We start from the raw sequence: 12,630 nt of genomic DNA on the forward strand, positions 1-12,630 counted from the left end.
ATAGGATGGTTTTAAAGAAATCACTGGGAAATCAAAGAACTGAAGTCTTGATCAGGTCAAGAACTCGATTTGTTTCTCAGAATTCTAGTTCATTCCTTCTGTGCAGAACCACAGAAGGAACATTCTGTGTAGTGAGAATTCTGAGATTTCAGTTTCTTAAAAGAAAACAAAAAAACACAGACATATTACAAGGACGTGCTTTTGTTTTAATCCCAGGTGTAGGGATATGGGGGCTGCCTAGGACTGTCCACAGCAGCTGACTGGGGTTTGCCTTGTGCTCTAGCCGCCGTATGGTTTAGCCAGCTGAAGATAGTTTCTGCGTTTGTATGACGTTTAGAATCCTGGAAACTTTTCTTCAGAGGGTAAATAAATGTGAGGATCCCAAGAAGAATGCCAGTGGGTGTTGGTTGCAGTTTGTGAGTAGCCAAGTAGCCTTGGCCAGAGAAAGAAAAACAAAAGGAAAGAAATTTGATTCAGGGATTGTACTAATTCCTCCCTCCCCTTTCCCTTGTTTCTCTCCCATCAAGTATTAGGGGGTGGGTGATAAAGGGTGGGAAAAAAAGAACCCACAAGGTAGCAAAGACCAGCTATAACCAACGCAACTTTCTTCTAACTCTGAGATAATTGTTTCTCCTAATTCTGTCCATGGAGTCCGGAATCAAAGTGGCCAAGAAGCAAAAAGGTGTCACGTGCCTTTTGGAACAGCAACACAGGGCAAGTCACAAGAAGGAGCTTTAGTTAACTTTGTGCAAATTTCTTACATATACTCAGAAAACAAAACAGATCTACCAGGGAAAAAGAAGATTCGAGGCATGGTATGTGTGAACAGAGACCATATGAAAGAGAAGTTGTGTGCTCTCAAAGAAGTCACGTTATTATTCAATTAACTGAATACTACCATAACAGCAAAATTAAAATTGCAGGTAACTGTTGACATCCTGAATTTATCCAGGTAAGTACTTTGTTTGCTTTTGTGCTGTGGATTAAACCCAGAGCCTTGTACATCGTAACTACAAGCTCTACCATTGCGTGACACCCCTGGCTCCAAGTACATACAGCTTTAACTGGTAAGCAAGGAAGAAAACCCAAAATACTTCAAGACTATTTGAATATTTCTTTTAAAAGATTGGCTTTTTTTAATTGTTAAAAAATATGAAGTGAGGATTAAAAGGGCACTTAAAGAGTGCTTCTCTCAAGAGAAACCTACCATGGGACATCAGCCTTCACCATCCCACAGAAGGAAAATAGGGACGGGGGTGGTGGGTGAGTGGAGAGAGCAATGGAGGTAAGGGTGAACTTTCCTTGCTAGCAATGAGAAGGGGCAGCAACTGTATTTAACATCCACTTTCTAAAGAGCATCCAATGTAGCAAGAACAGCTCAGTGAAGCACGCCCCCTTATCCTCTGCCTTCCCAACAGGAAAACAGAAAGCTTCTGCCTCAAGCCCTCAAGTGCTGCTTTGGGGTGAGATGGTGGAGGGGTGCCAATGGGGAGGAGGGTGTTCAAATCCCAGACTAGCTTCTAACCTTGCTTCTATTGGGGTCAACCTAATTTCACACATGGCCTATATACCCTGGTACTCAAGTTAATTTGTAAGACTGGCCTACATTTTCCTTTGGAGGGCAACTATTTGAAGGCACTTCGTCATCAGGGCACAAACAGTCTTTTCTAAGCCAGGTCTGTTTCTGCTAATTAAGGAACACTGAATGCAGGAAGAAGCCAGGAGGGCATTCTCTCGATCACTCTGTGGTTTCCTTTGGGCAAGGACCATGGAGATTCAAGGAAGAAAAAAGATAAAAAAGGCTGGCATCACCGTTGGGCTTGTTGGGAAACATCTGAACATGGAGTCTGACCCAGAAACAAGATTTCCACAACAGAAATGTGTTCACTCATCTAAAACAGGTCTCTGCCTCTTCCCTCTCCCAAAGTGTCCCTGAAGCCACAAAAATCTCAACTCAGATATTCTAGAACACCTCCTCCCCTTGGCAGAGTAGGGCCAGAGCTGTTTAATTTTGGGTCTAACAGTTGGCATGCAATTAAAACTATATTTATATGGGCCTTGGAGGAGAATAATTTATTTATGGGTAAATTAAGATCATTGCAATATAAACATGCTCCCACAGATCAAGAATTAGCTCTGCTCCCCCAGAGACCATGAGAACTCTGCTGTCTTTTACAAGAAACGTTACTGTGTAAAAACAAGCAAAACATCAGGCACCTCTACTGTCTAAAGATGGATCTGGAGTCCACTTTCCAACATTCATCCCAAATGTGACAGCATTTTAAATTTAGTATTCAAAATGATTCAGACAGGGTTTTTTTTTCTTTTCCTGAAAAGCCGTGAAATTATATTGATGCTAAAGTTCAGACTAGGAATATTTTTACTTCTGTTTTGTTTTGTTTCTGCCAGAGATATAGACTGGAGTAAAAGACAAGTCTACATGATAGCGTATTTTGTGTCATGAGTTTTCTAAAATAGAGTAGAAGAAAGCATGCCTTATGTTTAAATGAGGAAGGAAAACAAAAATAAACAAGATTGTTCACAGTAAGGCCCTGTTATCCTATGGGGTATGCCCAGATTCAGCATTACCTCTAATTCTTTCTGTTTTCCAGCCTAATCAGAGTATCTCTCCACCCTAACACAGCGACTTTATACAAAGCAAATACAAGGCACATAGTATGTGTTAGTGTGTTGGGGTAGAAATCTCGGCTCGCGTCTGGACAAACCATACCAGGTCAACACAGTTCCACATGGAAAGGTTTAATGAGAGGAGACAAGGGAGAGAGAGAGAGAGAGAGAGAGAGAGAGAGAGAGAGAGAGAGAGAGAGAGAGAGAGAGAGAGAGAAGAAGAAGAAGAAGAAGAAGAAGAAGAAGAAGGAGGAGGAGGAGGAGGAGGAGGAGGAGGAGGAGGAGGAGGAGGAGGAGGAGGAGTAAATGTCAGCCATGAACACGTGGAGGGAAGGGGCAGAGGGAAATGGGGAGAGAAGTGACAAAGGGGAAGAGGGGAAGAGCAAGAGCAAGAGGGCAAGGAGGGGGCAAACAGCCCCTTTTATAGTGTCAGGCATACCTGGCTGTTGCCAGGTAACAGTTGGGGGTGGAGCTTAGGTAGAATGCTAACAGTATGTACTGCTCCCAACTACTTAAAAAAAAAGTATCTCCTGTAACCTTAGTGGACATTTTGTTGCCTTCTTCAGGTTCTTCTTCATGTGATGGTGGTATAAAAATTCCACAGCCAACAACTAAAATGTAGCCTTGTAGCTTTTTCTAGTTTTCATTTTAGTGTTCTCAAGTTGAACACCTTGGAGTAACCTGTGAGTGATTCTGTGTCCTCCTTACTACCCCACACAGTATCCTCGGTGGGTCCTGGCATAGGTACTTAAGCATAATTTCTAAAACAGGCACTGCCATCATCCCACCCATTCAGCATGAGGAGCAATGGATAGCTGGGAATGACCCCTTAGCATCCATCCTAAACGTGTGTCCAGGTACGCTTAGCCCAGGCTTCTCACCATTGCGGCACGCGTGTGGGTTTCATGCTGTGTAAAACACATGTTCATTTATATGTGTGTGTTGCTGAGGGAATATCTAAGTCATTGCTTTATTCCCCAGCATCAAGAAGAGAGCCTGCTATGTAACAGGGATTCACTAAATGTGTGACTAATGACTTCTGAATATAATAAATGCGCTGAGCTCCTGGGGTACTGAAACATCTCCATCCGAGAGCCCAGATTCCAGCTTTTTGTCTGTCTGTATTCATTTCCTCCACACTCCACCAGGTCAGGTCTGTCCCTGCAACTGTCCTGGAGGCAGCATTTCAAATTGATTTTGTGTTATGATCCTTTATTTTGAAGCAAAATGTTAACTCTTGCAGAATTCAAAGAGTTGAGAACCAGCATGCCAGTAGCTCATATGTGTATGACAGAAAGTTACATATGTGGTCAAAAGGAGACTTTTCTGTCTAGGGGAAGAATGCAAAGATTCTCTGCCTTGCCTGCTGGGCAAAGTTCTGATGCTCCCCACCCCACCTCCACCTCCTACAGCCGATGCTTCTCAGAACTCGTCCATTCCTGCTCCATAGCCCTGGCTGCATCTCAGCCAAGACCTGGTGCAGATTCCACACACAGGAGTAGAAAAGCCAGTGCTTAGGTCTCTGGTCAGCCTAGGGCACTGGAGTCTATGCTCAGAAACATGAAGCAACTTCCAGGAAGAGCTGAGGTGCCTTGACCTTCAGCTCTAAAGCAAGGGAACTTCAGCTACAGGCCTTGCGGCTCAGCTACCTTTTTTTTTTTTTTTTTTTTTTTTTTTTTTTGAAGAAAAGCGGTATTTGAAATGATGGACATTTACTGACATGCCTACTAATGAAAACAGAGAGGTAAGAAACTGATAACTATCCCGCTCTATAGCCACCTTCGGTGGGCCACATGGCGTCTGCAGGTGTGTTCATCTCAGTCAGCAAGCATCTCACCCGCTAAGCTCCCTATGCCATCCCACGCTGCTGGCTACCATCTAAGCCCAGCAGCAGCCACCTTCTTGCTGCGGACTCTGCTCACATTCCCAGCATCCGTCCCCTGTGGTTATAGTCACAACTCCCAGTAGCCTGTTAAAACCAAAACTCAATAAGCTTGTAATTTAGTAATCAGATTTCTATCCTAAATTCTCATTCTACAAAACATCCACACAATAAACTCACAACCAATTGATAATGATATAAATTGCCCACCGAGATAAGACAAATTATCCTATAAAAATCCACCCCTTAAGATATAGTCATAACCACCTGTGGCCATTTAAGGCCACACGAATCTGGGTCGTTCCTCTCTGCCTCCATTTTGGTTCTCTTTTCTTTCTTTTTACTCCTGCTTTACAAAAACTCTGTCCCTGCCTTACTTTTTCACTGCCCAATCACAGGCCTTACCTTATCTTGTGCCTATCTTCACCTGAATAAAGACAACAATCTACACACACTCACATACATACATACATACATACATACATACATACATACATACATGTGTGTATGTGTGTCTACTATGTCTGTGACAATACCTTTTAAAAAGGAAACAACTTACTTCTAAACAATATGGCCCATATCGATAGAATTCACTTATTACCCCTTTATTATATATTTATAGTTTATTAAGTACAGGGTAGTTTTTAAAACATGAGCCTATTTGATATATTATTTCTCCTCATGAAGCTGACCACTGAGTGGACAATACTTACTTAGCAACAAATGACCGTTACAAATACTCCCAGAAGGGGCATCAGGGAGTCAATGTGAACTTAGCACACCATAAGCAAGGTACTAGTAGAGTGTGAGCAGCATTCTATGTAAAAAGTAAGGTGTGGGATGTGACTGCTGAGGCAGCTCTGAGTTGTGATTGGAAGATAGCCTTTGAGAAGTACGCTAGGCAACCCCTTGCACTTCAGCCACTTCTCACACTTTTTAAAAAAAGATAGAGGAGACCATGGTACCTTGACCAATCTCTTCACCAAGGATTTCCATTGTCAACCCCTTCTGCATTCCTTATTTTGAAGGACTATGTGATTACAGAGGATGGTGATCTAGCCCTTTGGTCTGGCAGCTTCCAAAACTGGTATATTCTCCATTCATTATGCCCTCATGCAGTGTGTATGGCTGCTTCAGGCCTAGCCTAGACCCCACAGCTACTCCAGGAGACCTGTGTCTCTTTGACCCAAGCTCTCTGGTTTCACCAGGAATGAGGTAGCATCTTCCTTTGGCACTAACTGGAGGCTTCATCTCTGCAGATGGGCCCAAGGTCCAGACCCAGAATATTAGTGGTAGAATTCCATCAGAAGATGGGCGGGAAGGGATTAAAGGGTTCGACAGTACTGTTAGGAGACACTCAGAGGAGGTGACTTTGAAACTGAGACATGGCCTTGGTTGGATTTAAGACCAACTCCACAAGATAGGGCCCATACCTGACATTGTTGAAGTGTCCAAGAACCTGAGACTAGATAGACCATAAAGGAAAATCTTGTTACTATTATTCAGCTAGAGGACATAGCAATAAAATGCCCCCTGAAGACATTTTTCTATACCCACAGATGAACGTAACCCTCATCAGAGAAGCCTGTTCTTGTAGTCAATGGTAATTAACACAGAGACTCACAATAGAACAATGTGCAGATGGTGAGAGACTGTGGAGCACTCAGCCCTAAGTGTGATAATTATCAAACCCTTCCCCTCAGGACTCGGGGATCTATGCAAAAAAAGGAGGCAGAAAGATTCTAAGAGCCGGAGGTGATGGGTGGATGACCCCAGGGAACAAAAGAGGACTGATACACACATGAGACTGTGATAGCATACACAAGACCTGCACAAGCTCAATCCAGACAGAATGCCAGCATGGAGGAAGGGAGGTGGACCTAGTGAGGAGCTCTTGGCATTTGGTTAATGTGAGGAAAGGGAAAGTCAGGTTTGTCCAATGGAGCCACACACCAGGAGGCCATGCCCAGAGTAGCTTGGCCTATACAAAGCAGACTGTCCTGTTTGTGTACCTTTCTTGGGCGTGGTTTTGGCTTATTGTTTTGTTGTTTGTTTTCCTTTTCATGGTTTTTGTTTTCTCTTTGAGAGAGAAAGAACATGAAGCCGGGTGGGTAGGGAGGTGGGAAGGAGCTGGAGGGAGCTGGAGGAGGGAAAGAAATATGATCAAAATATTTCATGGAAAGTTTGTTTTAATTAAATTGTTTTTAAAAATTTTAAACTTTGAAAAATTTTAAAGAAACTGAGACATGAATGCTGTGTGAGAGATTTGAAGACAGAATGTTTCTTGCAGATGGTATATATAGTAAGGGCGAAGGCTTGTCTTGGCTTGGGTTTCTAGAAACAGTAGGAAGAATAGTGGGAGAATAGCAGAGTTTATGGGCAGAGAGAGGCAGGGGACATGGAGTAACACTGAGACTAGAACTTCTGAACTAGAAGAAACCTTGTGTGTTGTGGATAGAGGGGGCATGGTTAGGTACTATCGTCTCCTTTCATTTATTCTTTCAACCGACAGGGACCTTCAACATGTGGACTGAACAAAGCCAGCCAAGTAGAAGCTTTGTAGCCAGAAAGCATAGAACCCTAAGAGGGACTGTGAAGCTTGGCTGGATTGTGGTCTTGAGTTCATTCTCTGCTTAGAAACTGCCAATTCTAGGGAACTTATATAACTTTATATAATTAAAATTTTATGTTATTCTAGTATTCAGGAAGTGGAGATAGGAGGATGAGGAGTTTAAGGTAACCTTCCTCAACATAGTGAATTCAAGGCCAAGTCTGAGCCAAATGAGATTCTGTCTCAAAAAAAATTATGTGTGAATTTCTCCTGAGAGAGAGAGAGAGAGAGACAGAGAGAGACAGAGACAGAGACAGAGACAGAGACAGAGACAGAGACAGAGAGAGCAAAGAGAGAAAGATCATCTCTCATCCTTTCTGATGTATAAAAGTGAGTACCGTTGGTGATTTAGCTCAGTGGTAAAGTGCTTGCCTAGCATGTTTAAGGCTCTGGTATCATACATCAAGTAATAAATATAAAGGAATAAAAAATAAAAATCATTTCATTAACACAGATTCTGGAGCACTACATAGTTTGGGGGCAGCTTTATCAACCCTATGCCTGAAGGGTGCTGATATGTCTGTCCCTTGGCAGTTGAGTCAGGATGGATTTAAATGTTCAGAAACTACTTAGATAATGAAACATACTACACGATGTACTGGCATGTTTCCAAGTGATGCTAGAAGCCCTGTGAACCTTACCTGGCCTCTGTCAGAGCCCTGAAGATGGCCAGCCTGTTCGTGTCTGAACCTAACTTCTGGTGCATTCCTGTCCTCCCCTCCATCTAGGTCAGTAGACATAAATAGATCTGAGGAGAGAGGGCTGTGGCCCAATTCCAAATACCTATGCAAATACCAGCTTCAATCTGCCCCCAGGAAACTGAATTCGGAATGACCACACACATTGATTCCAGTTCCATCCCTTGGTGACACACCCCTGTTTACTCTGTAGCTACTAAAGCCAACTTGGTCTTATTACTGGCATTTTTATGAACATGACTAAGCTGCACTGAGACATTGATGAACACAGGGAGTATCGTTAATGTTGGCAGAAGAGGTTTCAGAGCATTACAGAGGAGGCTCTAAAGAATCTAACTGGTGGCTGAGGGTAGTCTTAATCCCAGCACTTGGGAGACACAGGCGGGTAGATCTCTGTTCGTCTAGTCTGGTTTACATAATGAGTCCCAGGCCAGTCAGAACTATGTAAGGATACCTTGTCTTTAGAAAAATTAAATAAATAACCCTTGATTGGAAACTGACCAGGCATCCTAGCAAAGAATAAAGATGTCAATTAAATAAAATGCTTAGTGTAGGGCTTGTCCAACCTCTTTAGAGCTTTGCTGTTCACTTTCGTAAGTGAATCACTGAATAGAAGTAGTTGCAGAGGAGGCTGACTCTGCCGCTCCAAACACCTCAGTCATCATGGGATCTTTTGTCTTTTCCTGCTTTTGTAGATGGAACATTTGGGTGCCAAACTCCCAAGGTCCTACTGGGATGTCAATGGGAGGTAGGGTAGGGTGGGAATGAGGGTGGCCTATTAGGAATGGCATTAGTTCCCTCGTGAAACACACCCCAGAGAGCCTCCCTGGCCCACCTATGAGGACACAAGAAGAGGACATAGTCTATTAACTAACCAATGGGCCCTCGGGACTTACCACTCCATCTGCACCTAGACCTCCGGCCTGCAGAAACCACAAGAAATACATTTTGGTTGCTCAGGCCATCTGGCCTACAGTATTTTGTTAGTACTAACAATGGACTAAGACATTAGCTGCTGCAAACACTCAAACATAGCATCTTTTGTTCTGACTTGTTTTCTTAGAAAAGGCCATGGCCACGGTCTTTAAGTGTATTTTTAGTCATGGAGAGAACTGGTTCCATAAGCATACATACACAGATCATATTTTTGGTCATTTGGATTTTATTAAGAAATTGGGGACGCAGCTGAACTCCGATTTTCAGCAAACATCACCACTGTGTGCACGTGTGTTTTCTTTCTCTGTAAAGCAATGAACTCTCTTCAACTTTTACCAGTTCCCTCTCCCCCTCATAGAAAACCAAACTTCATATGTACAAGGTGGCCACATTTCTTTCTTCGGAAGATAAACTCTTTTCTTAATATTTCCCAGAATCTAGGTTGTATAAATAAAATTATCTTCCTACTCCCCTGTCTTTCGTGTCGTTTACAAATTAAGTAGTTCTTCACTTTGGTAGCATTATTTTCTCTCTACTTCTTGTGACTATTGTCTTTAAATCATATGTAGATCCTTCATTTCACTCAAGACAGCATCATGGAAGTAACATTCTTGCCTTGTAGAATGACATATTTTAAAAGTAGATAAAAGAGGAGTAACCACCTTTTCCTTCCCCCAACTTTCAGAATAAACACTTCTCAATCCCCCCATGCTGGATGCTAGGACAAGCCAAGCACATCTTCATGTCTCATTCCTCTCAATGTGCCTTCTAAGTCTGAGCTAGGATATTGCAAATTGTCTTAGTAGAGGCTTGCAGAACAGAATGACAATGAATCATGAGTGAATGCAAAGCTGGAAAGGACAGTGCAAGCTGAAAGTAGACCTGTAAGAAACTGGATGAGGCACAGAGCTGTGGCTTTAAAACAATATATGAAGGCAGCTTGGAGCATAAGAACATTATTGCTGTAAACAAGCCATAATCTCTCCGTGAAAGTCACAAGAACTGACGTGCAACCTATTTCCAAATACATGGATGCTTAACACAATCACTCTGAAGTCATCGCTAGAATTAGATATCTTATAGATTAACATCCTAGCACTGATAGTACATAATTATATTATCAAGATTATGTTTTTTAACAGGTAATTCATTTATTTTTCTTGTATAAAAAAACTTATGTGGTAGCCACAGCTGGAGCCTGGGTCCTCTGAACAGAGATTCTGGTGTGGGTTTTCACAAGATGATCAGTGAATTCCTGATAAGGAGACATGGCAAACACAGTCCCTTTCCAGAGGTCAAGGGTCAGGTAGCTGTAAGTCTTAGAGATGGCATTGATAGTGGCCTTGGCAAAGTTGCCCCTAGTGGCAGTGCAGCCCCTGGCTGAAGTGTAGCAGTCGTCTATACCGGCCATCATCAGTATCTTCTTGAACTCAGGAGCAGAGACAATGCCAGTGCCTCTTGGGGCCGGGATGAGACACAGCAGCACAGAGCCACAGTGGCCTGTCACTTTGCATGGCACAGTGTGGGGCTTTCCAATCTTGTCCCCCAAGTAGCCTCTCCACACAGGGATGATGGAAAGTGGGGCTCGTGGAGATAAAGCTAAAGACAAGGAGTGGATCCTGTCACCAAGCTGGGCTGCCTGGTTAAGGACATGAAGATCAAGTCCTTGGAGAAGACCTACCTGTTCTCCCTGCCCATTAAGGAGTCTGAGATTATTGGCCTTTTCCTGAGGGTATCTCTAAAGGATAAGGGTCTGAAAATTATGCCAGTGCAGCAGCTCAGACTGGCCAACAGACCAAAATTAATTATGTTAACATAGTAGCTCAGCTTAGGGATGGGGACAGACTGCTGACCGTAGTAGAACACAAACTCTGGTGAGTTCTGTCCCCTTTTCCTTTACAGCAGTTTCTTAGTGTACATGCCACATAGTTTATAGACTTGCTCTCTTCTCTGCCAGTCCCTACTCTATGGTTTACTTTAACACTCAGCCTCTGGACAGTGGGTAGCTATCAGTCTGACATTACTATCATTTTCCTCTGGAACACTGCTTGCTGTCACATCAGGAAGAAACATATTCCATTCACAGGTGTCTCAAAGGTTCTCCCAGGACTCTCTACAAAGGCCCACCTTTTATTGTGAGCTTGACTTCTGTGTCTGTGTGAACCAACAATCACTTATTTAAGCTTTATTTTAAAAAATCTTTCATCTTGTGATTTGCAATTTTGTTTTAAAGGCAAAATTAAAATAATTTTAAACATGTTTAAGTCTTTGACTAGTATCCTTAGTTTTGTTATACACTGCTGGTTACTGCTGCTGTGTTCCAGAGAGGCATGTTTTTACTTTATACTATTAATAAAAATGGCATCTGGAGGCTAGAGAGATATCTCAGTGGCTAGGAGCACTTGCTGCTCTTGCAGAGGACTGAAGTTTGGTTCCAGCACCCACATGGCAGCTCATAACAATCTGGAACTCTAGCTCTAAAGACTCCATCTTCTGGCCTCCTCTTACAAGTTGGTGCACAGACACACATTCAGCTAAGTGTCAACGCACATAAATAAAAAATTTTTCAAGTATCAATTCTGTTTTATTTGTCAACTGGAAAACTAGACAAGCCTCCAGTGCAACAAGGTATCAATTAATCCTCTTCCTCGTCGTCACCAGTTCCAGCACCTCCCTGGCCTTTCTTGGCATTCTTCCTCTTCACTCAGCCTGGGTGGCCACCACCATAAGGAGAATGGATGGAGAAGTCAACGTGCTTCTGGAGTCCAGATGAACAATGAAGGATGTGACGTTCACCACCTGCTTGCTTACCCTGATGTGACATTGTCAGATGAGCACACGGGCATGGTGAATAGATTTGACCAGGTCCTGCTTAAAGACCTGGGTCTGCAGCAGCCTCTCTATGCAATCCTCAATCTTCAGGTCCAGGCTGTAATCCAGCTTCATCTTGCCCTCATCCAGCAACCCAAGGTGAACAAGTCACTTCAAACAGATACTGAGGATCCTTCTTGTCCAGCGTCAATGGCTCCTGGGAAGCCTTACGGATTGGATCTTTGCCAGGGTAAATTTGACCCTCTACACCTCACATTTGTTCTGTAGTCCATACTCTCCGATCAACTTTCGCTCCTGGTTGACGGAGATGTGATTTCTCGAAGAGTCTCCATGGGGTCATATAGGTTTTGCAACAAACCCAGATTCTAGCAACCAGCATGTTGACTTCACTAGGATCACTACACCTATGAACTCAGGCCCATGACCCTAAAAATAAATCTTAAAAAAGAAGAGACATCTGTCTAGCATTCCTGGTTCTGTCTCTTCTCCTCCCTTTCACACTCAATCCTTTAGTTCCTGCTAACCATCAGCTGATGCCCTTGTACTTCTCTTCAGTCTTGCCAGAATTCCCAGCCTGTCTCCTTCATCTTCTGTACAGAACACAGTAAGAACCTCTCCTGAGGTTTCCCAGCTTCCATTCACAGCAATGCACCCTTTAGCCTGTTGTCAGACTTGTTTCCCAATAACACGGAGCACTTTTTAGCTCAGGTCTCCCCGTGGCCCACCATAAATCCACACTCATGCAAATGGCCATCAAGAGCTTTCCCCAACTCTTGAGCTGTATTCTTCCGATTCCAGAGCCAACAGAGTGGAACCTACCTTAGGGCCCTTCTACTGCACCTGCTGCCCACTTGCAGCCTACACCAAGCTACACAGCTTGCTTCTTCCTACTTCCTTCAGGTCTGTTAAAGTGGCAGGTGGTTAGAGAGCCATCAGTGACTCACCCTTTCCTACTCACTCTCATCTCTCTCCACTGCACAGGAAAACAACCATGGAGCACCCAGCTATGAGGGGCTTGTGTGTCTCTCTTCCATGGGAGAACA

General features: G+C 43.3%; 1 pseudogene; it reads right to left on the reverse strand.

Annotated features, from left to right (window-relative positions):
- Nucleotides 1-11,317: 11,317 nt before the first annotated feature.
- Rps9-ps7 (ribosomal protein S9, pseudogene 7) lies at nt 11,318-12,046 on the reverse strand (annotated as a pseudogene).
- Between the last annotated feature and the right edge of the window lie 584 nt (nt 12,047-12,630).

Source organism: Rattus norvegicus, chromosome 18 (assembly GCF_021556685.1).
Source record: "Rattus norvegicus strain SHRSP/BbbUtx chromosome 18, alternate assembly SHRSP_T2T, whole genome shotgun sequence".
Lineage (NCBI taxonomy): Eukaryota > Metazoa > Chordata > Mammalia > Rodentia > Muridae > Rattus > Rattus norvegicus.